This window comes from Vombatus ursinus, unplaced genomic scaffold, assembly GCF_900497805.2.
Source record: "Vombatus ursinus unplaced genomic scaffold, bare-nosed wombat genome assembly UNPS02008961.1, whole genome shotgun sequence".
NCBI classification, from domain to species: domain Eukaryota; kingdom Metazoa; phylum Chordata; class Mammalia; order Diprotodontia; family Vombatidae; genus Vombatus; species Vombatus ursinus.
This window is the reverse complement of record NW_020948739.1, coordinates 6216351-6244006: the sequence shown is the minus strand read 5'-3', so window position 1 is coordinate 6244006 and position 27656 is coordinate 6216351. Positions and strand designations below refer to the sequence as shown.

The window sequence follows — 27656 nt, the reverse complement described above, 5'->3', positions numbered from 1 at the left end:
AATACCAGTGTTCTTTTGACATTGTATGGCTGCCAGACATAGAAGTCTAATTTCCAAATGATTGAAAATGAGTATCAACCAGAGAGCAAGGAAAAGATGTAATGTTGGGTACGGATGGGCCACAACATATTACAGACAGAGAGGAGAAATGGAATAAAAGATCAAATTAAAGAAATGTATGATGAAAAAGATAGGCTAGTCAATATGGCAAGAGGAAAGGATAACTGATGAAAACTTATGTGCTCCTTTGATACTCTCTCAACATTACAAGAAAGTGCAGAAGACACCCCCCCAAAAAAAACAAAAACAAAACAAAATAAGAAACATTGAGTGGCTACTTTGTGGCAAATTTGTGAGATGGCATGGACAAGATTTCCCAGGTATGTTTAGGTTTCAGTCTGCATCATTTGAGATAATATCCATAAGAATGAAATCATAAATTTATTTGAGTATTTTGGAGCTTGTCATTTTTAGAGAGTGAGTTTATAGTTTCCTTCTTTCTTCATTTGTTTGACTTTTTTATGCTCTAGCACATGATCAATTTTAAAGTCCCATAGGAACCTAAGAGTGAATATATTTATGTAATTTTTTTCTCTGAAATTCACATTCAGAAGTCTTATCCAGTTTATTAAATTCAGGGGAGTTTTTTTTTTTCAACCTTTTGTTCAAGCCTTTAATTTCTTCTTTATAGTCTCTATAAGTTCTTACAGAAACATTAAATCTGCTTCACTTTTCCTTTAATTAAGAACTTTGTTGCACTGATATTTTGTGCATGCATATTTAACATTGATGTTGCTGCATTTATAGATATATATATATAATGTATATATGACATTTAATTGTTGTATAGTTTTCCTGTTGGTCTTCAGTTGTATGTTTGCTTTTGCTCTAACTCAGTCATGATGCCAGCTCCTATTTTTTGTTTTTTTGTTCAGCTAAGCATAACAGATTTTATTCTAGCCCTTTACTTTGAATCTAAGTCCCTGTGCTTTAGGCATATATTTTGTAAGCATCAAATTGTTGGGGTTTATTTCCTAATCCATTCTGTAGTTTGCTTCCTTTTTATATCCAGTTAATTTTTTTTTATATCAGTATAAGGTACTATATAGCCTGATTTGTTTTTAATAGCTCATTTTTTTTCTCCACACTGTAACACACAATCAGTCCTTACTTTCCCACACCTTCCCTTTGTTCCACAATTCAATAAGCATTTATTAAGTTCCTTCTTACATACTATTCACTGTCAGACGAGATAAAACATCCCTGCTTTCAAGTAGATTATGTTCTGCTGAGAGAAGCAACATATATACAGATAAGTTAGATATAAGATACATATGAAGTTATTTCTGGGAGAAAAACTTATTCTTTCCTTGAAGAAAGGGGAAAGTGGTAATAACGCGGTAGGTTAGGAATGATCTTATGAGTTGAAGTTTGAAAGAGAGCTAGGGATTCCAAGAGGCAGAGGTGTGGAGGTGTGGCATTCCTGGCATGGGGCACAGCCTATGAAAAGAGACAGGATATAAAATGTGTACTATACAGGAAGTAGGTTGCTGTCTGAAGAGGTGTAATAGGAAATTAGTGTGCAAAGATTGATTGGAGTGAAATTGTGGAAGCCCTTAAATGCCAAACAGATAAGTTTGTATTTATTCTTTTTTTTTTTTTTTTTTTTTTTTTTTGATTAGGCAGTGGGGTTAAGTGACTTGCCCAGGGTCACACAGGTAGTTGGTGTCATGTCCAATGCCGGATTTGAACTCAGGTCCTCCTGAATTCAGGGCTGGTGCTCCATCCACTGCGCCACCTAGCTGCCCCTCTGTATTTATTCTTAAGAATTAGCCATTGAAAACCTCTTGAGCAACACGGTCAGAATTTTATTTTAGGAATATTAATTTGGCAGTTACATTGAGAATATAATGGAGAAGGAAGAAACTAAGCAGAGAGACTAATTTAAGAGCCTATTACAATAGTCTCGGCCAGAGGTGATGATGTGAAATTAGTATAGTGCCTTTGTGAGTTGAGAGGAAATGGATGTAAAAAATGTGGAAACAGAATGACCAGAACTAGAAGCTGATTGTGTGTGGGAGTGAAGGTGAAGGAAGAGTTGAAGATAATTCTGATAATATTAAACAAAGTGATTGGAAGGATGTTAGTGTTCCTAATAGAGTCAGGAAGGTTAGGAAGAGGGATGGGCTGCTGTTTTGGACATATTAATCAATTACTCCTGGCTATTTACAAGATTTTCTTTGTTGAAGAGCTGGAACTTTCAACTGCACCACTCAGTGAGTTAAATTTTGAGTTCTATATCAGTGTCTTCTGAATTCTATTAATTTGCCCTCCCTTCTCTATTTCTAAGTCTTCTGGGTAATTTCCTTTTTGACTTGCTGAAATATGGTTTTCAGATTCTTCTGTTTCTTTATATTATATTTTGGGGGAAATAATAATTCTAGGTCTGTGTCAACTGACTCTTGTGTTCTAGCTCTGTTGATTTTGTTTTGTTTAGAAACCTTGGGTTATTTTCTAGTTTTACCATTAATTTCCCCCCCCCATGTTTATTCTTTTATCTTTATTTTATTTTATCTTTATTATTTATCTTATATCTTTTATCTTGTTGTTGTTTATTCTACCTGAACCTTTGAACCATCTTTTACTTCATAGAGATTTTCCATTATTTCTCTTATATTGTTGGTTTCTTGCATTCTTTTAGCAATCTTATTTCCAATTTTGTAGATGATAGATCACAGAATCACAATTTAAGAGTTAGAAGGGACCTCATTAACCATCTATTCAAACATATGGGCTAAAAGGTCTTCTTTTATTTCTTGTTATGGTTCTAAACCTCTTTGGAGGCTCTTGCAGTCTCTTTTCTGCAGGTGTAATTTTTGTTGCAGTCTTATTCTTTTCTTCGGAAGGTTTCAACACAAATTTTTGAAGTGCCTAGTATTCATTGTATAAGAGCCTCTTCTCTGGCTATTCATTTCTTGAGTGTGTTTAGTTTTGCTTCATAAGTTTTTCTTGTGAGAGTTTCCTTTTTCCCTCTTTATTTTTGTTTTTTTTCTCTTTTGTTTGCCGTGGTTTTGAGGTGATGCAGGGTTAACTGGGCTTACTCATGACCATTCACTTTACCATCTTGAGGTGTCCAGTTCCTCAACATTTCAAAGTTCCACACAAATGTTTTTATCAATTCCTGTTAGGTGTACTTCATCTCTGGTCACTTTTTCTAAAGATTTTCTATAGGAATATATAATCACACAACTAAATCATGATATTCTGTTTGATAACATGACTTCAGTCATTTTCATCTCAAGTTTGGTAATACTTAAACATAAGTTTATCATTTCTTTTTATCTATGGTCTAGAATTGCAAAGTCCATTCACATTTCCTTATCTGTCTATTTGCTTTCCAAATATGAATTCCTCCGGGTATTACTCATGATTATAAATTCTGCCTGTGCTTGTGAATTTTCAGGTTTTTGCCCTGATTTTATAATTCTCATCATTGCTTTCTGGATTTCTCTCTAGTATAATTTGTTCCTTCATGAATTATGCGAATCAGGTTTGACAAGTGTTGGGACTCTAATTATGCCCTCGAAATGCCTTTGTGTGTGATTTCCAAACCTATACCTCCAGCATTGACTTCTCTTATAATTTCCATACCTGAATCTCCATTTACCTATATCTGTCTTGATTTCCATAAGCATTTTCATGCTTAACATGTTTGAACTTTTCCCTAAAACCTATTCCTCCTGACTATACTTTTTCTTCCCAAGATAACACTGATGGTTAGGTGATAACAGATTGACCTGGAATCAGGAAGATGATTTGACTTCAGAGCCAGCTTTAGACACTAACTGTGTGACCCAGGGCAAGTCACTTAACCTCTATCTGCCTTAGTTCCCTCTTCTGTAAAATGGGGATAATAATAGCGCCTACTCCCAGAGTTGTTTTGAGGATAAACTGAGATGATATTTGAAAAGCACTTTACAAACCTTAAAGTTGCTGTATAAATTCTAACTATCATCATCATAATCATCACCATTATCATTATCCAGTTTCCCATGTTAAATTCAACAAACACTGGGTACCTACTAGGTTTAAGATACTATATGTTTATAACCTTAAAGATATCTTTGACTTTTCTTTCTTCTCATCTCTTATGTCTAGTCAGTACCAGTCAGTCAGCTAGCATTTATCATACACCAGACATTGTACTAAGCATTGGAGATGCAAAGAAATGCAGAAGAAAGTACCTGCTGTCAGGGACCTCATGATGGAGGAGACAACATGCAAACAACTACGTACAAACAAGATACACTGGATAAATTGGTCCTGTTTTAGTAGATAAAAGTGCTACACGTGGCCTTAGTTTTATAGCTCTTTGGGCATAGTTCCAAATTGCTCTCCAGAATCGTTAGATCAGTTCACAACTTTACCAGCAATGTGTCAGTGTCCCACTTTTCCACATCTTCTCCAACATTTATCATTTTCCTTTTTTGTCATATTAGTCAATCTGATAGGTGTGAGGTGATACCTCAGAGTTGTTTTAATTTGCATTTATTTAATCAGTGGTGATTTAGAGCATTTTTTCATATGACTCGAGATAGCTTTGGTTTCTTCATTTAAAAACTGCTTGTTCATGTCCTTTAATCATTTATCAATTGGAAAATGACTTGTATTCTTATAAATTTGATTCAGTTCTATGCACATTTGAGAAATGAGGCTTTTATGCTTGTAAAAATTGTTTCACAATTTTCTGCTGTCCTAATCTTTATTGCATTGATTTTGTTTGTGCAGAACCTTTTTAGTTTAATATAATCAAAATGATTAATTTTGCATTTTGTAGTGTTGAGCTCCAATTTGTGAAGGCATTAGTTAACAAGTTCTTCAGGTAGCATGCTGACTGACTCGGGACTAGTGCTCTATCTATCCTGCCATCTAGCTGCCTCAAGGAATTGTAAATCCTCTTTTTAAATTGTAAATTATGGAGGAATTAAGATGAGGGGATTACCACAAAATTAAACTTTTGTGTCTTTTGGTATGAGGCTAAATTTTGGACCTCAGGCATAACTCTTTTGCTATTCTACTTCAGTGTTTAATTCCTAGATGGTGGACTTTACATTTCATCTTGATAGCCTGATGAGATTCTTTGAGATCTTGTCATCTGCAAAATTGATAAAATGTGCTATGTATGCCTTTATCGATGTCATTGATAAATGTGTTAAAAAAAAAAGAATGGGTCCAATTAACAGAGCCCTGGGGCATTTTTCTAGAGGACCTCCCCACCCCCTTGAGCTTGGCATCAGTCACTGCCCTTTAGATCTCATTCTACTAAGTATTATGATGTGAGATCATGTTTATCTTCCTAGGCTAATATTTCTAAGTTCACTTTGTATTGATGTCCATGATGATACCAATCATGGGTATCATTTCTGCCCATCTTTGCTACCTTTGCCCCTTGTGGAATACTGACTGCCTTTATTGGTAGACTTTCTATGTCTTGCCTGTAGCCCTCTGCTTTCTGATTTAATTGCTGTAATATCTGGGCATTCTTATTCCTCACTTCTTTATCATTTAAAGTTTTCTAAATATATTTAATAAAACTTTAGTTCTGTTACAACATCACTAATGTGAAAATGTTTAATAGGAAAAAAAAACTTTAGTTCTGAAAGAGTAATATAAATACAAAAAGGACATTCTGTCCTTCTGTCTCGAACTGTCTTATTGTTAATGACTCCCAAATTGAGCCTTGATACCTTAACTTGTATTATAGTTATTTATATATTTGCTTCAGGCTATAGTTGATACTCTGTTTCTAATTGTCTACATAGGGTGCATCCATTTGACTATCCTGACACAGGATTATCATATCTATGAAGAAATTGAATTTTTGTTTTAAAATCTATTTTGATGGTGTTTTAAAAGATTCAGAGAAAAAAATAAATAGCTGTTCCTTTTAAAAAAAGGGGGGGGGGTTGTATGATGTACAGGGCCAGGAGCGAGAGGGAATGCTATTATCCTAAAAAAAAATTAAACTACATATGTGAAGGCAGTACCTTCTCCATATTCTACTCATATTTTGTATAGCAATTTGAGGTTTTTGAGGTTTATCATCAAGCACTTTTCTCACAAAAATTAGATAATATAAATATTTTCCCTTAAATGTAAAAAAGTTTACGTTTAACAAAATTGAGTCTTAGTGGATGTGACTTGCCCAGGATCACACCCCCATAACAGTGCTGTTCTGTTTTTGTTTTTTATTTTTGGTTGCGTTTTGAATTTTGAACTCTGTTTCTCCCTCCCTCCCAACCCCGAATTAGAGAAAGCTAACATTTGACACAGATATATATGTGAAACCATACATACATACTTGCATATATCAGTTCTTCCTCTGGAAATGGAAAACATCTTCCTTCATAAGTCCTTTGTAGTTGATTTGAATGTTATATTGCTCAGAATAACTTAGTCATTCACAGTTACTCTTTGAACAGTATTGCTGTTATTGTATACAATGTTCTCTTGGTTCTGCTCATTTCCTTCTTCATTATTTCATGCAAGTCTCTCCATACTTTTTCTAAAATCATGCTGTTTGTCATTTCCTATAGCACAGTAGTATTCCTTCACAATCACATACCACAACTTATTCAGCCATTCCTCAATTGATGGGCATCCCCTCAATATCCACTTCTTTGCTACCACAAAGAGAACTGCTATAAATATTTTAAAACACATAGGTTCTTTTTGTTTTTCCCTGATCACCTTGGGAAACATACCTAATAGTGGTATTGTTAGGTCAAAGGGCATACACAATTTTATAACTCTTTGGGCATAATTCCAGGTTGCTCTCCAAAATGAGTAGATCACTTCAGTTTCCACCAACAGTATATTAAGTGTCCCAGTTTTTCCACATCCCCTCCAACATTTGTTATTTTCCTCTTCTATCATTTTAGCCAATCTGACCGTGATGAGTTGTTTTAATTTTAATCAGTAATGATTTAGAGCATTTTTTCATATGATTAGATAGCTTTGATTTCTTCCAAAAACTGCCTTCTTATCTTTTGACCATTTATCAATTGGGGAATGACTTATATTCTTGTAAATTTGACTCAATTCTCTATATATTTGAGACATGAGGCCTTTATCCAAGAAACTGTCTGTACATTTCCCCCCACAGTTTTCTGCTTTCCTTCTAATCTTGGCTATATTGGCTTTATTTGTACAAATCATTTTGATTTAATGTAATCAAAATTATCCATTTTGCATCCCATAGTGTTCTCTCTTATTTATTCATAAATTCTTCTAGTCATAGATCTGATAGGTAATATATTCTATGTTCTTCTAATTTACTTATGATATCTCTATGTCTAGGTCATGTGTCCATTTTGACTTTATCTTGATAAATGATATAACTGCTAGTAAGTGTTAGAGCCAGGGTAACCAGCTGAGTTCTCTCTTTATGCTGTGGTTTTTTTTTTTTCCACTGTTACCATGTTGCTTTACATTATATCTCCTTCACCTCTTAAAAAAGAAGATATGAATAGAGGAAGGATTATTGAATGGTTGCTTCTTGTAATTTAACTGGAAAGGTGTTTTTGGGGATAAGGCAGATATATGTCAATATCTCTATCTCTATATCTTTGGGCAGAAGTCTATGGCACTCAAAGCAATTCTGGGCTGCCATGTAAATGAGTGTATTTGTGTCCTTTTGCCTCTCATGATACTTTTTCTTTTTAAACCCTTTTTCCCCCCTCCCATTGCACCTGCATCTGGCATAGACTTGCCATCAGGACTAGCACCTTGCTCAGCCTCAAGGCCAGAAGGGGAAGGGTTTCTAGCTAATGTATTGAAGACTTCAAAAACTCTATGATTATGATATAAATAAAAGTATTCTGTACTTTCATCTGTATGTAATAATGTTTGGCCAAACTGTAAATTGAGATGTTATTGAATGTAAAAAAAAAAAAATTGCCTGCTACTTGAAACTATGATACTATTTGTGATTTAAATTCAAAATCTGACTGTCATACTCAGTTGAACATAACCATTTTAAAAGTTACCAAAGTCTCAAACTGATTGAAACTACAATTATGTTTCAATTCCACTGCAATTCAGGATAAATGTCTAGACTGAGACAAGTAAAATTATTCATAAGTTGTTAGAATACATAAATATCCAGCAGTATTTTGAAGAAAACCCAGGTTTATAATTAAATTCCTTTTATGTTCTAATTGGTTTTCTGAACTTCATGTACATTGGTATTTTTTATACTGTGTGGTAAATTTGTACTAAGCTTGTGTGTGTATATGTGTTCATATATTGGTGTGATAAAAATGGTTCCTCTTCTAAGTGATATTAGCTGAAGGAAAGGATAGTGTTTCATTGACCTATTTTTCTTCCTTGTTTTTCCCCCAGTTAACAAGCATTTATTTTCTCTGCCAAGCCCCCTTCCCATTGGAAAAAAGAAAAATTAAATCTCTGTATAACAAATATGTCAAGCAAAACAAAGTCCCACATTGATTGTGTCTAGTGTTTGATTTTTTTCTGCATCTTGAGTCCATTTCTCTATCAGGAAGTGGATAGTATAAGTCTTTGGGAATTGTGATTTGTCAGAGTTCTTAAGTTTTTCAAAGTTAAATGTGTCTTTAAAATGTTGCTATTCTATAAATTGTTCTCCTAGTTCTCACTTCACTTTGCATCAATTATGCAAGTCTTTTCAGGTTTCTCTAAAACTTCCCCTTTTGTCATTTCATACAGCAGGTTGTCATTTCACACAGTGGTTAGAGCACTGGATCTGGAGTCAGGAAATACCTAAATTCAAATCTGGTATCAGGCAATACTAACTATTGGGATGTTGGGCAAGTCTCTTAACCTCTGTTTGCCTCAGTTTCCTCAGCTCTAAAGTGGGGATAATAATAGCACCTACCTCACAGGAATGTTGTGAGGCACAAATGAGATGTTTGTAAAACAAAACAAAACAAAAAAGTGCTTAGCACAGTGCCTGGCACATAAAGGTACTAAATCAAATTCTTATTCCCTTCCCTTCCCTTCCCTCCTTCCTTCCTACTGCCTATATGCATATTGAAGTCTTTTCTAGCCTTAAAAAAAAAAGAAAACTTCTTAGATCTAATAATACCTTCTAGGTAACATCCTTGTTCTCTCCTTCTGAGTCAAACTCCTTAAAAAGTCGTTTATGTTCAGTGCCACCGATTACTCCTTTCTTCTAAGCTGAAGAAAGCTGATCGAGCTTTCTCTAAAATACCAGTGATCTCTTAATTGTCAAATTTAATGGCCTCTTCTTAGTCTTTATGTTACCTACCTCAGTTTCTTCAAGTGTAAAATGGGGGTAATAATAGCACCTACCTCCTAGGGTTGTTGTGAGGATCAAATGAAATAAATAATTGTAAAGTGCTTAGCACATTGTCTGGCACATAGTAAGTGATATTTAAGCATTAGGTGCTATTAGTATTATTATTATTATTATTATTATGTTTCCTTCTCTCTCTGCCTGCCTGCTGTTTCTTTCTCTGTCTCTCTTACACACACACACACACACACACACACACACACACACACACATATGCACCTTCTAGTTCTTTTACCTGTCAGACCTTTGATCATCATCCACATCTTGTCCATGCATTATGGATATACCCTAAGGCTCTGTCTACATCCCTCTTCTCTTTTTCCTTTTAAATTCTTTCATCACTTCCCAAGTTCAATTACCATCTCTATGCAGATAGCTCCTAGATCTAGATATTGAGCCCTGGTTTCTCAGACTAATTCTCGGCTCTCAGTCTAATTCTTCATCATAAGCTTCTTGTTAGACATTCTGAATTGTGTGTCCCATTGACATCTCAACTTTACTTTATCCAAAGCAGAAACCCATTATTTCTTCCTTCCCCCTGCAATCACACCTCTTCCAAACTTCTATCAAGAACACAGTTATATTTCAGTTGCTTAGGTTCACAACTTTATTGTTATCTTCAGTTCCTTTCTCTCATTCACCTCACATACCCAATAGTGGTCAAGTCTTGTTATTTTTAACTCTATAACATCTTTTGGATATACCTCTTCTTCACTACTACCCTAGTTCAGGCCCCTCATCACCTCTTACCTAGAATATTTCATTAGCTTCTTATTTGTCTCTGCCTCAAGCTTCTCTCAGCTCTTGATTGACCTTCAGCCTTGTTCTAAACAAAGACACACAAGGAAAGAACAAAGACATGCATTATTACATCCTGCTCTATCTCTTTCTGCCATTTTGAGTCTCTTTTGTTCCATATATGTGTTTGCCAAGGATTCTTAGTTCACATGTGGTCTATGTACCCTACTGTCTATATGTAGCTTAGGATTCAGTTTTAGAAACTATTCTTTTTGCCTTGTCAAACACCATTTCACAGAGGTTTTGTCAGTTATCATCAGTAGATCCTTTCTTGGTGGTGACCCTTCACCCCTCCTCCTCTAGCTTTTAATAGTCTCTCCTTCCTCTGGTGCTTTTAGAGGGCTTCGTTTTCTTACTTGCCCACTTTTAGTCCTTCACCTTTTGTTGCATTCTTTTCTTTATGTGGAGTTCATGTTTCTTTACCTTGTCTGTCAATCAGCAGGTATTTTATTTATTAACACTTATCTGCCAGGCACTGGTAAGATTTCAAGGGATACAAAGTAAGGGACAGTTTCTGCTGTCAAAGTGCTTACATTCTAATGGTGGAGATAACATGTAATATACAACCACACACATACAAACTACACATAACACAGTGTATTGGGGGTAATCTGAGAGGGAAAACAGCAGCAGTGGAGGAAAGGATCAAGAAACGCCTCTTGCAGATGGTAGGATTTGAACAGAGACTTGAAGGAAGCCAGAAAGCCAGAACATAGAGGTGAGGAGGGGAGAGCATTCCACAGATAGAAGGCAGCTCAAAAGCACAGAGATAGGAAATGGAGTATCACGTATGAGGAATAGCAAGTAGGAGTCCTTGGCAACCTCATTTCCAGCCAGCCTTCACCCTGCTTTTCTAACCTTATTTTACATTACTATAGTTTAAGTACTTTTACCAAATTGGACCAATTTTTATTCTCTAAATACATCCTGTAATTTTCCTGCATGTCTTTGTCTTTCCCTGTGTGTCTTTGTTTAGAAGATGTATGTGGAATGCCTTCTTTTTCTTTATTCTCTTGAAATTTCTCCTGCCTTGCCCAAGCTCTTCTTTCACACTCTAGGAAGGTATCCTCTCAGGCCACCTACAATTTTACAGGATCTGCCTTTCCTGTGCCCTTCCTTCCATCAGTCTCCAGGAATTGTCCTTCGTCACTACCACCACTCCACCACCCCTTTTCCAGCCACACACAGCTGACTGATGTTCTGGGACAAGCCTACTCGAGAACAGATTACCTACCTGAGCTCATTCTTCAGTTATTAACCTACGTGCACCCTGTCATACTCACCCCATCCCCATGATTCTGAACCACTGATTACCATTGTCCAAACCTCGTTCTCCATCCCCCACTAACTACACCCTTATTCCCATTCCCCTTGGTTCTTTTCTCCACCCCACCCCACCCCCCAAGCTACCTATCCCCTCCACTCTGTTTTGGCTTTCATCTTAAACCTCCTTTCTCAGTCTTTCAGTTGTCTTTTCCTCACTGAGCCTGGCTGCCTCTTGATTACATAGCCCAGTGCTTCTTAGCACATTGCCTGGCATGTAGTACAAACTTAGTTGACTGACTAAATTGTCTGTTCTTTAAAGGCCAATTCAAATACCACTTCCTCCATGAAACTTTCTTTGATCCCCCTTTGGTAATGATGACCTTCCTCTTTAAACCTCACATAGTATTTTGTTTTGTACCTCATACATAGAATTTAGATCTGGAAGGATCATTAGAGGTCACCTATTCCTACCCCTTCATTTTACAGATGAGGAAACTGGTCCTAGTCAAGTGAAGTAATTTGCCTATGGTCATGTAGTAGCAGAGGCAGGATTTGGATTCAAGTTCTCTAACTCCAAAGCCAGTGTTCTTTCCATTACACCATGATTTTAAAATCCCTGATCACGTGGATCTTACAGTCTTACAGGGGAAATGAAACATTTATACAAATAAATGTGATGTAAATAAACTGTAATAGCAAAATAGAGATCCTGACAAAGTGCCCTAGGACAATTTGAGAAGGAGGATAATTACTTTCAGCCTTAGGGGATCAGGGAAGTCTTCCGGAGGTGATATCTGAACTAAGACTGCAAGGAAGAGAATTCCTATGGATGAAAATGAGAGGGAAGGGGTATTTTCCTGGCTTGGGGGTTGACCCCAGGCATGGGCCTGGAGCTTTCCAGCTTCTTTCTCTTTATTCTCCAGACCTAAATAATACTTAAATATAACTTAAATATACTCCATTTCATCTTCACTTCTTATAATTCTTAGTTTCTTTACATACCTCCTGTACAAAGTCTTTCTTGCTATCCCTCTATTTATGTAAATGATGTCTTTCTCTTCAAATTACCTTATATTTATTTGTCTATATGTTGTATCCTTGGTGACAGGCACTGTACCTTGTACATTTTTGTGTTTTTATCTAGACCTATGATTTCGTAGGTAGGCAACTTTGTGTAAGTAACTCCCGGTGAGATTATATACTCTACTTGCTCTGCAGTTTATAGTCTTAAAGGAGTTGCCTGGGATACTGTGATTTTAAGTGACAAGTCACTCAAGCCAGTATGGGTCAGAAGAATGACTTGAGCCAAGAATGACATGTCTTCCCTATCTTCTGCTCTACACTGACTCTTTTGGAGATAAGACTGTAAGGTTGAAACTATATTATGGAAGGCTTACCTTGCCAGACCAAGGGTTTCCCCCCATAGGCAAGGGGAAATAACTGAAGGTTTTTGAGTAGGGAAGTAATATGATAAGACCTGTACTTTTAGGAGAATTATTTTGGCAGCTTTGTGAAAGATGATTTGAAGAGAAGAGATGGGAAATAATGAGGCCAATTAGAATGCCATTATAGTAATGTAGAGGTGAGAGTGCCTGAGCTATGGTTGTGGCAGCATGATTTGAGAGGAAAAAGGCTGATTGGAGAGAGTATAAAGATATAATTAATTGATTGGATTTGGCAAGTAATTGAAATTTGGGTGATGAGGAAGAGCAAAGAGCATAAGGTTTCAGGTCTGCATCACTGGGAATTGCATCATGTACAGAAATAGAGAAGGTAAGAGGAAGGATAGTTTTATAGGTTGAGTTGCAAACATGTTGAGGTGTTGAACTACTCAGATGAATCTGAGATCTTATCCACTGAGGAGTTCTCTCCAATGATACAGCTCACAACCTTCCTTGATGGCAGATGGTTAAAAGATTTAGGATTAAACTGAGGGCAGAGAATATATGGATTTGGGATTTTCAAAAAAGTCACAAAGCCATAGGGATAGATGAGATTCAAGGGAGGGAACATAGTTTGCTAATAATTAATATGTGAAAATTCTTTGAAAGACTTAAGCTATATGCATCAAATAATGAGGCCCATACAAACTAGTTTTCCAGATAACTAAAGCTTATACTTTAATATATAAAACTTTAGTTTTAACCATGTTTGGTAGAAATATTTCCAAATTGATTATACTTTCCCCTGGCTTCTTTAAACTATGTACTTCCATCCTGTAATTCATCTGTGATCTCATCATTGTAGGTACTTCTCCAGTGGTACAGATCACATTCCATCCATGCTATATATGACTCTTGCTAATGCCCTATAAATCTTCCAGAGAAGTCCACGTGCTGGGGACTTTGTTCTTGATCCCTTGACATTATGTAGGAAACTTAGTGCAGCACATAGGTGTGTTGTTATCCTTCCCTTCACTACATAACCAGTCAATCTCCTTTTCCAATCATATATCTCTGTGAACTTTTACCAGGATTCTTATGTGTTATTATTTATTGGAAATATGGTGCAACCTACCCATTCTCACAGTGTATTTCTCCATTGCTGTTTGAGTGGCCTCAGATTTTGATTCTTCAGAAGCTATGGGTATTCCATGACTCAGAGTCACATAGCATAGCTACTAAAATATTAGTGTTAAGAGTTAGGTTTTTGTTTCAGGCAGAAGCTTAAGTTTATGAAAAACACTATACAGTTTCCCAAAGGCAGTCTATCCTATGAGTTTCCACTTCTTCAGTTTTGGACCTAGCTCATTGTCCTTAGTGATGTCTATCTAAGATGGAGGTACTGATGGACCAGTTCTGTGGTCTCTCCATTCTACTATATATAATAGTTTGGACAATAAACATCCTCCATCCACTTGCTTTTTTCCTATGTGGATAGTTAGGCTGAACTCTTGAGTGATTGTGAATCTCATTTAGGAGGCTCAGCAGTGTTCCCGGGCTTGATGTAATCAACACAATGTCACCTGCAAACAGGAGCATCTGGAGGACCTCACCATCCATAGGGAATTCCTTTCCATTTGGACTCTGTGCTGGACATCCTCCATGACAGTGACAAACACCTTTGGTGAGCATATGTCTCCCTGTTTTATGCCTCTTTTAATAATCAGAGGATTGTTAAATATACTTATTTGTTGCATATTTCAAGGAATCTTGTTTGACTTTAGCATATGGGAGACACTTTGGAGGAGAGCCTTTAAAGTCTGCATTTTATTCTGTTGAATTGAATGCTATTTTTAAAAAAATTGCCAGTGAATGTTAAAAATGCAGTGGAGATATTATTTGTACCTTTTAGTCAGTTGTATGACTATGAAGATGTCACCTACTATATAGCAGTTATTTTTGAAAGTCTATCTCTTTTGTCATATTGTCATCAGAGATAATCTCAGAGTGTGTGTGTATGTTTGTGTGTGTGTGTGTATCATTTTCATTAAGATTTTATAGGGATGAAAAAGTAGGCATATATAGTTGATGTCTTCTATATCCCTCTTTCAATTATGTTGCCATAGGTGATTTTCTCCTTCCAATCATCTGTTATCTATCTTCCCCTCTTTCAGATATCTTGAAAAATGTACTCAGGGCTTTTAAAATTCTCACTTTCAGCATAGATTTCTTATGTGTGTACTGGGTATGGTTCAGTTTTTCTTCCTGTCTCAGTATTTTGTGCCATTTACACTTCCTCATATGATATATTGGGCACTGAGATGTTAGGGTACAAATGTGGAAGTTTTGCTGTCATCAGTGGTGAAAATCGTATAGAAATACTGACACATTTCTGCCATTTTTCATCTATTAGTCCTCTTAGTTTTATCCCTGCAAGTCTTGAGATGATCTGGTTTAATTTGGTCTCATGTCGGGCTTTTGTAAATTTTGTTTTCCCTTCCTGTACTCCTTACTGTTTTATGAAATAGTACTTCCCATAATCTTTTACTATCCTCTGTAGTGTTTTTAAAAAAAATGTTTTGTCGATACTTTACGTTGCTGTCATTTCCGAGTACTATCTCTCCCTCCTTCCCCAGTAGAACCATCTCTCATAACAGAGAGTTATAGTTAAATAAAAAAACTGAAACATTGGCCTTGTTATACAACATATAAGCCTCATTTTATACCTATCCAGAGTCCACCATCTCTCCTCTAATAAGAGAGGAGGAGAAGTATTTCACCATCAGTCTCCTGAATCATAATTGGTCTTTGTATTTATCAAAGTTGTGACATCTTCCAGTGTTTTCTTTACATTGTGGTCATTGTGTAAATTATTTTCTTGGTTTTCCACAATTTGTGCTGTCTCAGTTCATGCAAGTCTGCCCAGGTCACTTTGAATTCTTCATATTTGTGATTTCTTAAGGCACACTAATATCCCATTACATTCATACACAATTTCTTTAGTGATTCCTTAATCATTTGCACAGCCACTTGGTTTCCATTTCTTTGCTACCACAAAAAGTGCAGCTATAAATGTTTTTGTATATATGGGACCTCTCCAATTGTCTGACTTTGCCTAGTAGTGGTATTGCTTGATCAAGGAGTAACTTTGTTATTTATTATTCCACATTGTTTTCCACAACAGTTGGACCAGTTCAGAGCTCCAACAACAACATAGTGTAACTTCCGTAGCCTTTCTGATACTTACTATTTTTATCTCTTATCATCTTTGCCTGTGTGATGACCATGTAGTAAAAACTCAGCTGTTCTACTTTGCATTTCTTTTATTAGTGATTTGGAGTATTATTTCATGTTATAGTTTGTTGTATGCATTACTTCCTTTGAAAACATACTATTGGGGCAGCTAGGTGGCGCAGTCTATAGAGCACTGGCCTTGGAGTCAGGAGGACCTGAGTTCAAATTTGGCCTCAGACACATTACACTCACTAGCTGTGTGACCTTGGGCAAGTCACTTAACCCTGATTGCCTCACCAAAAAAAAAAGAAAAAAAAATAAAACTTACTATTCATATCCCTTGACTATTTAAGTATTGGGGGATCAGTACCGTTTTGCAGATGAGTTTCCATCCTAAAACATTGTTCCCCTTGGCTGCCATATTTCCCCTCTTGGTAAAGAGATGCTGAGACAGTTTTTGAACTATTTTGGCTGCCTCTTTTTTTGTTTTCCTTTAACTAATTATAAAGAGGCTTATTCCTAGTAGCTTAGATCATGAATTCATGATAAGCAGTTGCTTTATCAATGAGAAATGGTGGTAGTTTGTCAACAAGTCTTTATTACGAATTTATTATGTGCCTGGTAGTCTGATCAATGTCTTTTCCTTTATCCATTTCCCACTGTTAAGCAATAATAGCTTTATTTAGTCAGCGTGGAGCTGATCTAATTTCACTCTATATCGTGTCTTTATCGTTCCAATTTGTTGTTTATTTTTTTACCTTTTGTTTAAAAAGTTGATAGTGTATATATGCACAGCTGGTGATATAAATGATGTAGGTGATACAGTAGAGTGCTGGACTTGGAAGTCAGGAGGAGACCTGAATTTGAATCCTTTCTTCATTTGTAAAAAAGAAATAGTAGTAGCATTTACCTCACAGGGTCGTTATAAGGATCATATGAAATAATCATGTAAAGCATTTTGTAAACCTGAAAGTATAAAATAAATGGTAGTGATGATGATGATGTTAATGTTATATTAAAAGTATTCTGACATTGGTTAACTTTTTATTTCCTATCAATTTAGAGGTCTATTTTTTGGTGACGTTTGGTGCTTACCTATATCTAGTGATTTCTTCCTGTTTCTTGTAGAATGTATTCTATCATAGAAAAGTGTGAGGCTTCTGAAGAATCTAAAACCTTTGGTCTCTTCGTTTTTGAAACCATATTTTACGACTTTTTTTTTTCTAACTATACTCCCATGCCCATCTTTGCATCAAGTGATTTAATACTAAGTTGTAGGTTCTGACTTAGTTTGTATGATATATTGTGTCCTTCATAGCATTTCTTTTCCTCAGATGGTGGAGCATTCATTGCATTTATCTTCATAGCACTCTTTTCACCCATGTTCAAGAGCAGCAGGAGATGATTGAGTGTCTCATGGTTACTTTTAGGTACAGTTCCCTTATTTGTTGTCTGCAAAGAAAACCTGTGATCCATCTTTTAATTTAATCTCAACTTCCTTGTGTCTTTTAGTTCCACTTATATAGAGAATGTCAGTGTTTATATGGTTCACTTCTTTAGTAATATATGTTGGTCATTGGAAGAAGATCTGACCTTAATTCAGTAATTAGGCAATTAGTTAGAAAAGTATGTAGATAACTAGGTACTTAAGTTTAGGGGCTTAGGCATTTATTAAGGAATCATTTATTATTATTATTGTTTGTGTTATTATTTTTCATGACCCCATTTGAGGTTTTCTTGGCAAAAATACTGGAGTACTTTACCATTTTCTTCTCCAACTCATTTGACAGATGAGGAGCTAAAGCGTACACGGTTAAGTGACTTGCCCAGGGTCACATAGCTAGTAAGTGTCTGAGGCCAAATTTTAACTTAGGAAGATTAGTCTTCCTACCTTCAGCCCCAGCACTCTATCTACTAGCTACTATTATGCTGCCTACCTGCCGTAATTAGGGATTAGGTACTAGGTAATTAGGCATTTAGGTACTTAGGTAATTATTTATATAGTTACTTGGGTACATAGGTAATTAGTTAATTAGATATTTAGGTGTGTAGGTACTTAGAGATGTGGACACTTGGGTAATTATTTATACAATTAGATGCAATGGTAATTAGTTAATTAGATACTTAGGTGTATAGGTACTTAGAGATGTAGGCACTTAGGTACTTACCCAGGTTTGAACCTGACTGAACTGGTTTGAACCTGTTATACTCCTGATTTGAAGTAGTGTAAACTGGATTGAACTAGTTAGGTTTAAACTTGTTTGAACTGGATAGAACTATTACTAGTAAAGATGTTTACAGCTAGTCTGAACACTGAATTGTACTTAGTACCTTCCATCCGTGTACCACTATTCTGCCTCTGTTATCACTGCTGAAACAGAAAGGGCTTTTGCAGGCCTTTTTATGTTTTTGTTGTGATGTTTATGTTTTTGTTATGATTGCTTTGGCCAAAGAATTCATTATCTGAGCTACTAGGAATAAGCCTCTTTATAATTAGGTAGACTAGTCTTCAGCCAGCAGTCTCTGGGACTGAATTTGAAAACTTTCCAGCTTGGTAGAATTTGGTGCTTTTTTTTTTTAAACCTTTTTAAAAAAAAATAAATTTTCAGTTAGCAAAAATCCCCTTTTTTTCCCCTTCAGCCTATATTATGCCCCAATTGAGAATGAAAGGAAAAATAAACTCCTGTTACAAACATGTATAGTCAGGCAAAGCAAATTTGCTCATTGGCTTTGTTGAAAAGAATAATTCTTATTCTGTGCTGAATCTTTCACCTTTCTATAAGGAAGTAGATAAGCATGTTTCATCATGAGTTCTCTGGAATCATGGTAGATCATCATGCTGATCAGAGTTGTTTGCATTCTCCTGATTCTGCTCATTTTGCTCTGCATCTGTCCATAAAGTCATCTTAGATTTCAGAGAAACCTCCCCTTCATTATATCTTATAGCACAATGGTATTTCATCACATTTATATACTGTGACTTATTCAACCATTCTCCAGTTAATGGACACCCTTCAGTTTAGAATATTTTGACACTGAAAAAAGAGCTGCTGTAAATATTTTTGTACACCCTTCCTTTCTTCATTTAGGATTAATTCCTCCCTTAATCTACTCTTCCCTCTTATTCCCACTGCTCCACCTTCTCTTTCTGTTGAGCAGTGTATTTCTGTTTCCAGTTCTGTGTGTGTGTGTGTGTGTGTGTGTGTGTGTGTGTATGTATTCTTTCTTTCTTTGACTAGTTATTGTATAGACTTCTTGTGTGCCCCATTTATCTGAGATAATTTTTCCTAACTTTACTCTTACTTTTCCCTACAACATATCTTTCCCTTTCCATTCTTTTTAAGCTCATCAAGACATGATCTGTCTAATTAGACATCTCTCTAGGGCATCTGTCTAATTAGACTCTCTCTATGACCTGTAGTGATGATGGAGTTCAGAGGGACAGATGTATCATCTTCCCACATTAGAATGTAGGTATTTAACCCATGATTCTCTATACTCCTGGGTTTACACTTAAGAGTTTCTCTGCAACCAGATCTGGTCTTTTCATCAGGAATACTTAGAAGTCCTCTATATTAGAGGTGTCAAAATAAACTCCTAAGAAATGTTTAACAAAATGAAATTTTCATGATATAACACAGATAATGTGGTTTTCTAAGTCAGTATGCGGACGGGAATCCATTTCTATTTGAGTTTGACATTTTTTACTAATTACTTTATGTAATTAAAGGTCCATTTCTTTTCTCTGTGGGATTATACACAGTTTGCCAGGTAAATTATTCATAGTTGAAAGCCATATACTATAACTTTCCTAAGATATCATATTCCAAGTTCCATTAAATTGTGTGTAATTCAGACTGTCCTTTTTGGTACTTAAATTTTTTCTTTTTGGCTACTTAATTTTTTCTTTGACCAACAAACTCTGGATTTTGGTTATAATGTTCCTGAGAGTTCTTATGTCTGGTGGATTCTCTTTTATTTACACATTGCTCTCTAGTTCCAAGGGATCTGGGTAGTTTTATGACTTTTTGAGATTGTCTTAACCCTTTTAGTCAAGGCTTTCACGCAGCTTAATGGTTCTTAAATTTTCTTTCCTCAATCTATTTTCTAATTCATTTATTTTTACTACAAAATATCTTATATTCTATTTTTTCCATCCTTTTCTATTACAAAATATGTTATATTCTATTTTTTCCATCCTTTTCACTTTTAGGATTTCTTGTTTCATAGAGTAATTAGCTTCTATTTAGTCCATTTAATTTTTAGGGAGTTTGTTCCATGTATATTTGTTGTGCCAAGTTGTTAATCTCTTTTCCAATTCTTTCTTGTTTGACTCTTATTTCTTGTACAATTTTTCTTCTAGTGCTCCCACTTCATTTGTTTTTTAAACAAATTTAACTCTTGCTTAATAATTTTTAGAAATCTAGTTGAATTTATGCCCAAGATGTATTTGTCTCTGAAGTTTTCAGGTGTTTTGGAGTAATTTTCTTTTAGGTTTATGTCTTGAGCGTCCCTTTCACTGTAATGGCTTTTTATTGTGAGATTCTTTTTTCTTTTTTTTTTTTCTTTTGTATGTTCATCTTCCATCTTAATTCTTGATTTCAGATTTGTTGTTAGGACCAGGCTCTGCACATTTCTGGAGGGAATTTCTGGGCCTATCCTCTTGTTGTTTTCTTGGGGTATTGAGTGTTGCATTTTCCAGGGCAAAATCTAATTGTTGTCCCCCTAGTCTGTGATCTGCAGGTTCCTGACCTGCATTTGGATCTGCTAAACAATTTTGTGGGCTTGCCACTGGTTGGCAGTGGCAGTAGATTGCTGCTGCACTCAGCCAATGTCAGCTAGCTGGGAAACTCTACTAGTTTAGAGTGACAGAGCTCTGGGATTCTGCCCTAATTATTCTAATGCAAGTTTCAGACCGGACTTGAAACTGCTCTACCTCAGGAGTCCAAGCCACATAGCTGCTGCTTGCTCCTAGAATTGCTTCTTGCTTGGTATACAACCTAGGACCCAAGACCACCTCTTATCCTGAAGGCACTCCTTGGCTTGGGTCTCCTTAGTCTGACCTGGATGTGTGACCTGAAGCTTTATAGTGAGTGACAGATGTGAGTTGGCACCTGTTTCTTCACCTTACTCAAATTTAAGCCCCTCTTTGCTGAATCGGTGACTTTTTTTTTTTTTTGAGGCAGTCAGGGTTAAGTCACTTGCCCAGGCTCACACAGCTAGTAAGTATCTGAGGTCACATTTGAATTCAAGTCCTCCTGACCCCAGGGCCAGTGCTGTGTCCACTGTGCCACCTAGCTACTCCTGAATCAGGGACTTCTTGCACTGGTATATAGCCTCTCCCTGAGTAGGAATGTTTACCACTATATGCCCATAACTGGATTTCATCACCAGTTTCCATACCTCTGTTTTTCTCCTTATGCCATCCAGAGATGGACATATGACTCACTGTAATTTTTTTTGTCTTGGATTTCCCACCTAGCATTCAGTCCAGTGCATTTTATTTTTATTTTTTTCAATTACACATAAAAAAAAATTTTAACATTCTTTTAAAAAATTTTTTAAAATTTTAAGTTCCAAATTCTCTTCCTCTCTTTCCTCCCCCTTTCCTGAAATGGCAAGCAGTTTAATATAGGTTATAAATGTGTTATAGATGCAAAACATATATCCATATGGGTCATGTTGTGAAAGAAAACACAGCAAAAAAAAAGTGAAAAATAGTATGCTTTTATCTGCTTTCAGACTCCATCAGTTCTTTCTCTGGAAGTGGATAGCATTTTTTATCGTGAGTTCCTTGGAATTGTCTTGGATCATTGTATTGCTGAGAATAGCTTCTGTGAAGAACTGTGAAGACAGTTGATCATTGTACAATATTGCTGTCACTGTGTACAATATTCTTGTTCTGCTCACGTCATTGTTTCAGTTCATGCTTTTTCTGAAAGCATCCTGCTTGTCATTTCTTATAGCACAATAGTATTCCATCACAATCATATACCACCACTTGTTCAGCCATTCCGCAGTTGATGATTTCTTCAATTTCTGATTCTTTGCTACTACAAAAAAAACTGCTATAAATATTTTTGTACATATAGGTCCTTTTACTTTTTCTCTCCCCTCAAATCTCTTTGGGATACAGACCTAGTGGTGGTATTGCTGGGTCAAAGGGTGTTTACAGATTTATAGTCCTTTAGGCATGGTTCCAAATTGCTCTCTATAATGCTTGTATCAGTTCACAACTCCACGAACAGTACAATTTTCCTACATCCCCTCCAACATTTATCATTTTCTTTTTCTGTCATATTAGCCAATCTGATAGATGTAAGGTAGTACCTGATAGTTGTTTTAGTTTTCATTTCTGTAATCATTAGTAATTTAGAGCATTTTTTCATGTGACTATTGATAGCTTTGACTACTTTGCACACTTTCTGTTCATGTTCTTTGACCATTTATCATTTGGGAAATGACTTACATTTTTATAAATTCTGTTCTGTTCTCTATATGAGAAATGAGGCACTTTTTATCAGACACACTTACTGTAAAAATTTTTCACCAGATTTCTTCTTTCCTTCTAATATTGTCTTGGTTTTGGCACAACCTTTTTAATTTAATATAATCAAAATCATTCATTTTACATTTTGTAATGCTCTTTATCTCTTTTTTGGTCCTAAATTCTTCCCTTCTTCATAGATCTGAGAGGTAAACTATTTCCTACTCCTGATTTGTTTGTGGTATTACCTTCTATGTCTAACTCCATGTACGCGTTTGGATCTTATCTTGATATATGGTGTAAGATGTTGGTCTATACCTGGTTTCTGCCATACTGTTTTCCTGTTTTCCCAGCAACTTTTGTCAAAGAATGAGTTTTTGTTGCCAAAGCTTGGATTTTTGGGTTTATTAAACATTAAATTATTATATGATTATATACCTTATCTATTCCATTGATTTACCTAATCTATTCCTTGATTTGTATTTCTTAGCCAATACCAGATGGTTTTGATTATTACTGCTTTATATTACAGTTTGAGATCTGGTACCACTGGGACACCTTCCTTCACATTTTTTTCCATTAATTCCCTTGATATTCTTGACCTTTTGTTAATATTTTTTCTAGTTCTACAAAATACATTTTTGGTAGTTTGATTGGTATGGCACCGAATAAGTAAATTAATTTAGGCAGAATTGTCATTTTTATTATATTGGCTCAGCCTACCCATGAACAATTACTGTTTTCTAGTTGAGGTCTGACTTTATTTATATGAGAAGTATTTTATAATTGTGTTCATATAATGTTCCTGAGTTTGTCTTGGCAGGTAGATTCCCAAGTATTTTATATTGTCTGCAGTTTTTTTGTTTTTAATGGAATTTCTCTTTCTGTCTATTACTGCTGGACTTTCTTGGTAATATATAGAAATGCTAATGATTTATGTGGGTTTATCATTTATATCCTTCAACTTTGCTAAAGTTGTTAATTATTTCAGCTAGTTTTTTAGTTGATTCTCTAGGATTCTCTTAAGTATTATAGACTGGTAATTTTGTTTCCTTGTTGCCTGTTTTAATTCCTTCAATTTCTTTATCTTCTCTTACTGCTTTAGCTAGCATCTCTAGTACAGTAGTGAATAATAGTGGTGGTGATAATGGGCATCCTTGCTTTACCCTTGATCTTATTGAGAAGACTTTTAGCTTATCCCTATTACAAATAGTGCTTGTTGATGGTTTTAAATAGATACCACTTATCATTTGAAAGAAAGTTCCATTTATTCCTGTGCATTCTAGTGTTTTTGCAAGGAATGGGTGTTGGTTTGTTTTTTGGTTTTTTGGTTTTTTGTCAAAAGCTTTTTCTGCATTTATTGAGATAATCATATGATATCTGCTGGATTTTTTTTATTGATATGGTCAGTTATGCTGATAATTATCCTAATATTGAACTAGCCCTGAATTCCTGCTATAAATCTCACCTGGTCATAGTGTATGATCCTTTTATGTATTATATATATTAAATTGTTATATATTGCTTTAATCTCCTTGCTTGTATTTTATTTAAACTGTTTGCATCTGTATTCTTTAGGGAAATTGATCTATAGTTTTCTTTCTGTTTTTGCTCTTCTTGGTTAAGATAACACCAGCATATTTGTGCTGTAAAAGGAATTTGGAAGGGTTCCTACTTTCCTTTTTTTTTTTAATATAGCTTATATGGTATTGGAATCAGTTGTTCTTTAAATGTTTCGTAGAATTCACTTGTGAATCGATCTGGTCCTGGGGATTTTTTTTTAGGGAGTTCATTTATGGTTTGTTCAATTTTTCTAAGATAGGGTTATTTAATTATTCTATTTCTTTTCTGTTAATCTGGACTATTTCTATTTTTATAAATATTCATGTCTTTCACTTAGATTTTTAGATTTATTGGCGCCTATTTAGATTTATTGGCAAAATAACACCTAATAATTGATGTAATTTCATCCTCGTTGGTAGTGAATTTACCCTTTTCATTTTTGATACTGGTATTTTGTTCTTTTTTTAAATCCAGTTGTCTATTCTATTTTTTTTTTCATAAAATTAGCTCCTAGTTTTATTTATTAGTTCAATGATTTTCTTACTTTCAATTTTATTAATCTCTCCTTTGATTTTCAGGATTTCCAATTTGGCATTTAACTGGGATTTCAAATTTATTCTTTTTCTAGTTTTTTTTAGTTGCATGCCCAATTCATTGATCTGTTATTTCTGTATTTTATTGATGTAAGTGTTTAGAGATGATAAATTTAAGTACTGCTTTGGCTGAATCTCATAAATTTTGGTATGTTGTCATTGTTGTCATTCTCTTTAATGAAATTATTTATTGTTTCTTTGATTTGTTCTTTGACCCACTCATTCTTTAGGATTAGGTTATTTAGTTTTCAATTTTCAATCTGTTTCCATGGCCCTTTATTGAATTTAATTTTTATTTCATTATGATCTGAAAAGGAAGCATGTAATATTTCTGCTTTTTTGTTTTTTATGCCCTCATACATGGTCAGTTTTTGTGTAGGTGGCATGTTCTGCTGAGAAAGTTAAATTCCTTTCTATTCCATTCAGTTTTCTCTAGAGGTTTGTCATATATAGCTTTTCTAAAATTTTATTCATTTCCTTAACTTCTTTCTTGTTTATTTTTTTAGTTAGAGTTATCTAGTTCTGCAAAGTCTCCCCCTAGTATAGTTTCATTATTTCCCTCTGTAACTTACTTAACTTTAAGAATTTGGATGCTGTAGTATTTGGTGCAAATATGTTTAGTATTGATATTATTATTTCATTGTCTCTGGTACCTTTTAGCAAAATGTAGTTTCTCTGCTTATCTCTTTTAATTAGATCACTTTTTGCTTTTGCTTTGAGATCATGATTGCTGCCCCCTACTTTTTTAATTTAAGCATAATAGTTTCTCCTCCAGCCCTTTCCCTTTACTCTGTGTGTGTCTCTGTGCTTCAGGTTTGTTTTTTATAAACCATATATTGTTGGATTCTGCTACCCACTTCCGTTTTATGGGTGAGTTCATCCCATTCACAGTTATGATTACTGTGTATTTCCCTCCATTGTATATTCTCTCTCTCTCTTTCTCCCTCTTCCTCTCCCCTCTCCCCCTTTCTCTCTGCCCCTTTTCAAAATTGTTTGCTTCTGACCACCACCTTCCCCAATCCTCCACTTTTATTCCTCTCTCCTCCTACTTTCCTGTAGGATGACAGATTTCTGTACCCAATTACATGTGGATGTGTTACTCCTTCTGTGAGCCAATTCTTATGAAAATAAGGTTCAAGCTTTGCCTGCACTCCACCGCCATATTCTCCTTCACTGTAAAAGCTCTTTCATGTGAGATAATTTATCTTATAACACCTCTCCCTTCCTCCTTTTCCCAGTACATCTCTTTCTCTTAACCCTATTTTTTTTTGATGTTGCCAGTAGGCAAGCACAGTGTCATAAGACTTATGTGAAAACCAGGTTTATTATAAGATAAATGAATATGCATGTGGAACCCAAAGGGTTCCCAGTCGTTACAGAAATTTACATTTTTATAATAGCAGGACAAAGGGAGGAGGGGGATACCAGGAAGGGGTGTGACATGGCAAAGGAAACAGTGCAGTAAAGGTGGGGAAAAAAGACAAGGCCACTCTCCATGGGGAGGAACAAGATGATGGCAAAAGCCTCATTCTTTTTCCTTGGGAACTGCTGGACTATGAAGATAGGAGTAGGAGTGTCTGTTTATCTGCAAAGGACCCCAGTTGCACAAGTTTTATCCCAGCCTGGTATAGACTGGTTGGCACCTGTATTGCCTCCCAGGGACACACAGAGAATCCAGCTTGGGGTGCAACAACAAATTATGTTAGCTCGGGGGAATTTTGTCCATGGCATATTCAGGGCCTCCTGCATGATCTGGATCCAGTGTTTCTGGAAAATACGGGAACTCAAAAAGACAAGTTCAGTGCATGCCTTAGTTACCCCTTAACAATATCATCCCATCATAGTTAAGTCAAACCCATGCATACCCTCTATATCTATACTCCTAAACTCTATAACTCCTTCATAGGCGTTAAAAGTGTCATCTTCCCATGTAGGATATAAACAGTTAAACCTTATTCAATCCCTTATTATTTCTCTCTACTGTTTACCTTTTTAATCTTCTCTTGAGTCTTGTGTTTGAATGTCAAATTTTCTATTCAGCTTTTGGTCATTTTATCAGGAATGCTTTGAAGGTCCAGTACATTTTATAGATTTATTTGGAGGAGTTGGGGATCAGGATGCGGTGGGGTTGGGGCATTGGGAGAGAGCTAAGTTAGTCTCGATGCTATGAGGAGGCATCACAGTAACACTTTCATGGAGTTATTAAATGTGACATGACAACAATGTGAGAGATTTCACATGGTAGTATGTGATTAAATTCCAAATAAGTGGTATTATTCAGTAAATATGAACACACTTTGAGCAGAGCAGTGTGCTAGATGTTAAGAAATGGCCAAAGTTTGGGTAGGGCATAGACCTTTTCTTCAAAGAGTTTTCAGTTTAATATGGAGATATAATACAAACAGGTAACATAGCATACACCTCATTACATGATAACTATATTAGAGAGTTTTGTAGTGTGACATGTTATAAATTCAGAATAGAGGAAGATCAATGTTGATCATCAAAGAATGATGCTTCATGAGAGAAGTAAGATTTGAACTATATAGGCCTTGAAGGAGAGGGATTCATTTTGGATAGCTAGAGAGAATGGAAGAAGATAATTTAGACAGTGGGGGATTAATAAACGTAAATATAGAATGCATATGGTATATTTAGGGAATGGTAAGGAAAGCAGTTACTAGCTGGGGTGTGGAGGGTTTGTATAGTTCATAAAAACAAAATTTAGCAAAACTGGTGGTGACCAGATCATGGGATAACTCTGAGTTTCAGGATAATTTTTATATGTAATTTGACAATGTATTTGTGCAAGTGGACCTAATATTTGTTTCTCTTCTTTAAACCCAGAATTTGTTTTGAAACCATACGGGTACTTGCTCACAGTTTAAAATAAAAGGGCATGAATGTTACCATTCTTCACCTCTACCCCTTCCTGCCTCTTGCTCAGGAATTAATAATCAAATCAGCATGACTATTGC

The 27656-nt window shown here is 35.5% G+C and overlaps 1 protein-coding gene across 3 annotated transcripts in view; it reads left to right on the top strand.

Moving 5' to 3' along the window:
- RNF19A (ring finger protein 19A, RBR E3 ubiquitin protein ligase) overlaps positions 1 to 27656 on the top strand; it is a 79388-nt gene that overhangs the window by 18459 nt on the left and 33273 nt on the right. For 2 of the 3 annotated variants that reach the window (XM_027849963.1, XM_027849961.1), the window contains exon 3: positions 14338 to 14485. The exons of the other annotated variant lie outside the window; for it this stretch is intronic. The gene's annotated coding sequence lies outside the window, so the exon portion shown is untranslated. The remainder of the gene's footprint in view (positions 1 to 14337; positions 14486 to 27656) is intronic. 3 annotated transcript variants of the gene reach the window in all.